This window comes from Dipodomys ordii, unplaced genomic scaffold, assembly GCF_000151885.1.
Source record: "Dipodomys ordii isolate 6190 unplaced genomic scaffold, Dord_2.0 Scaffold7, whole genome shotgun sequence".
NCBI classification, from domain to species: Eukaryota; Metazoa; Chordata; class Mammalia; order Rodentia; family Heteromyidae; genus Dipodomys; species Dipodomys ordii.
Genome location: NW_012267223.1, coordinates 10051338 through 10056722, shown reverse-complemented (window position 1 = coordinate 10056722; position 5385 = coordinate 10051338).

The following is a 5385-nucleotide window of genomic DNA, read 5'->3' as shown; positions in this document are numbered from 1 at the left end:
TTCATCTACTGAGGGGCATCTGGGTTGGTTCCATATCTTAGCTATGGTAAATAATGCTGCAATAAACATAGTTGTGCTGGTAGCTTTAGTGTGGTCTTGTCAAACAAGGAAATTACTCCCGCTATGTCTGTACTTCCAGGAGCTTTTCACTCTCGTGCTAGGAGGCAGACAAGCAGAAACACTACCAGTACACATGGCAGTGGGAGTGATGCATTCTGGGAAAACACAGTCCTCCTTCGAATGATACCCAGTGCTTTTGGCTTTCAAACCCACTGGCCTCTACTGGTAACACCAATAACCTGTCTCTCCCAAAGGTAATCCCAACGGTGGCCAGAAGGGGGAGTGAAAAAGGGACTAGGATATTTCGGCATATAAAAGTAACACCTACTACCATAGCGCTGGGAATTGAACTTTAGGTAGGAAGGTTAGTTCTATCAGTGGCTTTGCTATGTATTTTGGACCAGAAAGTCAGCCATCCCACTTAGCGAATTACAGAGGAGAAATTCATAATGTTCATATGAGAACTCAATGAATTAATGACCTAAAGCCGTAGAGTCATGCCCATCAATAACGCTTACCAAGAGCGGCATGTCATGAACCTTGTTTAAACATCCCTGTGCAGATAAGATATTTAAAATTCGACTACTGTCTAATTTGGGATGGGAGGAAAGGATTGGATGACCTTTGTGGTCTGAGCTTCTCTAACACCATGTGTGAAGATAGAGTAGCAGAATGATAGACCATCTTTGGAAGTGTCTTAAAGGCTTTTGTACTCACCCCTGCTCTCCTTGATGTGTTAGTTTGATGTAGAGGATGGAGGGAGGGAAGGGAAGACAAGGGAAGACAAGATCCCCACTGTTAGGTCCTTTTGGAGGGGGGGTGTGTGTTTCTGTTTTGTTGATGTTATTGCTTCAGGATGTTGATCTTTCCCCTTTGTTTCGGATGACAAGAATGTGATTCATGTGTAAGGGGAGGGAATCCCATCTCCTATCTTACTGACAACAAAACTGTCAAAAAGCCCATCCCTATATAAACACTGACCTGGCAAATAGGACCAAGCCTCCATATGGAAAATCAAAGTCAGGGGATCTGGCTGGGAACTGAAAAGATGGTTTGAATCAGAGGCAGAGACAGCCCATGGATATTGGGGTGAGGGCCCGGGGGTGGGGCGCTGTCTGCACCAGTGTGCCAAGATGGCTGGGAACATAGTCCAGTGAGTTTCCCTTCTGGGGGAGAAGGCTGGCCCTGTCTGTTGTGGGATCCAGATCACGGCAGGTCTCTGGTTTAGATTCAGCTTGTCGGAGGGTCCTCCAAGCTAATTGGGAAGGAGCCGGCCTCTGTGTGTTCTTTCCTGCTTAATAATAAGGGAGATGCGGGGTGGGGGGTGGATTGCTTACAGCTCTGGACTTTATTAGGGGAGAATTTGACATTGTTTGTTGGACAGAGGCTCCATCCAGGGAGCTAATCTCTCACACCTGTTTGGCTTTGTGAAGGAGCCAGGGAGCCCAGCTAGTTTGCTATTGGCTGTTACAGAGACAGATACAAGGAAGAGAAAGGAAGGGAACAGATAAAGGATGTGGACTTTCCCCTTTCACTCCTAACCCTGAAATTGGAACAGCATTAATGAGTGTCCATGCCTACATGAGGAGCAGATACATTTCAACGCACTGATGTCCTGACATTTGCTCAGCCATGTGCAGTCTGAAAGGTGCTGCCGTGTGCAAAGAGCAAGTAAGCTAGGCAGAGAGCCTAGGTTAGTATATTCCAACACAATACTGGAATATTCCTCACAGTTCTAGGAAACTGGGACTCAAGGAAAAGCAGTTCCTCAAGGAACTGATGTCTAGCCTGCTCCTCTTCTTCCCCTCTTGCGAGGTCCAATCCTATAGGCAATCATTCAAACCCCAGGGAGCGTGTCCTTTTACCCTTCAGGAGAAAATTTTACCCTAGCCAGTCCTCCAAGAATAATGGTCAAGAGGTTCCGAGCAGACTACAACGTGGGCATCACCTACCTGAGAAAGAATGGAAAGTCGTTCATTTATAGGATGAGCCCAGGACACTTGGGTGACTCAAGAGGTGTCCATTCCTTCACTATTTGCTACCAGGGCAGGGGGAGGGGTGGGCTTTGACAAGAGGCTGGATCAAGAAGCCTAGGGACCATCTAAGAGCTGGACGGAAAGGGGAGGTGGCTTACTAGCTGGGTCCCTGGAAGGTAGGTTCACGGCTTGAATCTCAGCCAGGGCCCCAGCTAGGTAATTTGTGGGGTCCAATGCAAACAGGAAAATGCCAGACTCTGGCTTGGAGCCAGCATGGTCACGGCCCAGAGCTGCAAATGACAGAAGCCTCACGGCTGCTCCCTTAGACTCAGAACCTGGGTTGGGGGTTCCCACAGAGGTGGCTTCCCCAACCTGAGGAACTGCAGTGTGGCTCCTGTCCCCACCCTCTGTATACCTGAGACCAGGTCCCTGCTGGGTGCTCAGGGTGGTGACAGGCTCTTCCTCGTGGGCAGGGCTTGGGGACAAGGCAGGTGGTGAAAAGGAGGGGGAAGGGCAGACAGGAGTGGGATCCTGGGGAATGGAGCATGGGTAGCTGAGAGTTGTACCCAGGAAAGTGACAAGGCGGAGGCAAGCAGGGCTTTGATCTCCCATACTCTCATCTGATTGGTGTAAGACACAAACTCAACCGTAACAGTTTTTAAAGACTCTCCTCCACTAACAGTTAAACCCCAATCACGGACCTTCAGGGCTGCCCTGGGAGATGGCACAGGCACAACTTCAGGAAGCTTCTACCGACCCAGCATAGGTTTGAGGATGTCACCTGACTTCCTTACACATGAATTGCTTGGTCCATATGTTCAGATGGCAGGGGTTGTCTGCCAATGGGGTATGCAAACACAGTCGAGCGGATCCTACTGCTCGAGGCCTGCTTACAGCTTTCTTTTCTCCCATCCACTCCTTTAAAAGAAAATTCTGTTCTTGCTTACAGCTCACAGCAGGTTCTCTGCTTCTTGAACCATGCCTCTCATCCAACCTTTTTTTGTTTTGCTGGTTCATTGGAGATAGAGTCTCAAAGACTTTTCTGCACATTTGGCTTTGAACTAGGATCTTCAAATCCTAGCCTCCTGAGTAGCTAGGATTACTAGGATTACAGGCGTGAGCTGCCAGGTATCTGGCTCCTTCTGTTTCTTTTTCTTTTTCCTTTTTCCGGTGACCAGTGCCAGGAAAGTTTCCCATGAAAAAAGAGCTGAAGTATCTAGCCACCTGCTCCCACAACCCTCATTCAAACACTGAAATTTTTGCTTTACTTGTACTTTTCCCCCTATTTCATTTAGGATCTTTATTGGGAGAAATAGAAAGGGTTCTGCTATTCTAAACAACAACGAGGCAGGAATGGGAACCAAAACGCTGGTCAATGGAGCGGAGGACCAGTGTTATTTGCTAGTCGTTTGTCTGTTGAGTTGGGTATCTCAGGAGGCGTCTGGCCAGAGTGAAGTAATTGGAAGTGGGCAACAGGTCCTGTCCTGTTATGAGTTGCAGTCTCCCTCGATAAAGCCAAAGTTCAATGGTGAATTGAATGCAAACATACATACACACATGCATATGCACAAACATACATATATACATATACCTGCTACATTATGAAAATGATCTTTGCTTTCCTGGGGATACTGGATTGCCTTTAGGACATCACTCTTACAAGGCAGATACTCTACCACTTTAATCATGCCCCAGCCTTTTTTGCTTTAGTTATTTTTGGGATAAGGTCTTACATCTTTGCTAGGGACAGATTGGACCTTGATCTTCCTATTTATGCTTCCTGTTTAGCTGAGATAACAAGATGGACATCAGAAACCCAGTTATTGGTCAAGATGGGGCCTTGTGAACTTTTTGCTCATGCTGGCCTCGAACTTGGATCCTTTAGATATCTGCCTCTCCAATAGGGTAGCTAGGATTACAAGTGTGAGTTACTATGCCTGGACCAATTGCTACTTTTTGGTCGTACTGGAGTTTGACATCAGAACCTTTTGCTTTCTAGGACAGCTTATACTTGAATCAGATTCACAGCTTTCATGTTTCTATGTACATAACTCGATTACAAATTTTTATTGATGTAAAAGTTGTATAATACATGCTTTACAAATAGCTATAAAATATTCAATAATCCTTATTGTGAATTCTGGATAGCTAATTGATTTCCCCCAGAAGCATCTTGCTGCTTTTTTTTCTTGGGTTGCCATACAAGTTCTGGTGTCTACTTTTTGTATTTTTGTGGAAGAATAAGGAGGAAGATGAGCACGCATATTGAAACCTCATTCCTTAATAATGTAGGCAATTTCTTCTCTCATCCAGGGAATAATTTCTGAGTACTGGAAAAAAATTAATTAGTCCCTTAGCTTTTATTTCCTTCCATGTGCTCTTCACCAGTAAAATTGCTGTGTGTGAAATATACATGCGCAGCATTTTGTTTTCTAGTTCTACCTGTACTGTTAATGTTTTCTTCATCACTGTCTCAAGTCTCGACAATTACAAAATCCTGATCAAATCATGATTTGTAGCATTTGTATGTGTGCTGGGCCTTTCCTATCATTTCACAGTGCTCTTACCATAGCTCATTTGAAGCAGAATACAAGAGGTCCCTGCCACAGTAGAGGCAAAGAACCCCCACAGCATGGGGAAAAAGTAAAAGAGAGTGCTCATGGCCTCTACTTTTAGTATATTTTGTCTAACTCATAAAAAGTTTATACAATTTATATTTTTAGTAGTGTCCCTGCTTACCAAATGCTTGCAAAAAGAAATGAACGAACAAACAGAAAACCTCAACTCACAAATTTCACCATCAATTCCAACCCTCTCCAGCCTTTCTTTTCCTGCCTGCTTATTTTTTCTCTACCTCCAGCTATGGATTTTTCTTTCCATGTTCAAAATTAAGTGAGTGACTTTTTGGTTGTTCTTGGTTGTGGGGCCTGAACTCTGGGCCTGGGCGCTGCCCCTCAGCTCTTCAGCTCAAGGCTAATGCTCTACCACTTGAGCCACAGCACCACTTCCAGCTTTTTCTGCTTATGTGCTGCTGAGGAATTGAACCCAGGGCCTCATGCATGCCAAGGCAAGCACTCTAGCCACTGAGCCACCTTCCCAGCCAGTGAGCAACCCTTTCTCTATGCTAGATGCTGAGGCTTTCATGATGTTGACTTTGCATGTTGAAAGCTTCATGAACAAATAAAGAAGCGTCGGGAGCCATGTTCTCAGTGTGCATTTGGACACAGAGTTGGGCCAAGGGTTTGCGAGGCGCTATCTTCTTCTTCTTCTTCTTCTTCTTCTTCTTCTTCTTCTTCTTCTTCTTCTTCTTCTTCTTCTTCTTCTTCTTCTTCTTCTTCTTCTTCTTCTT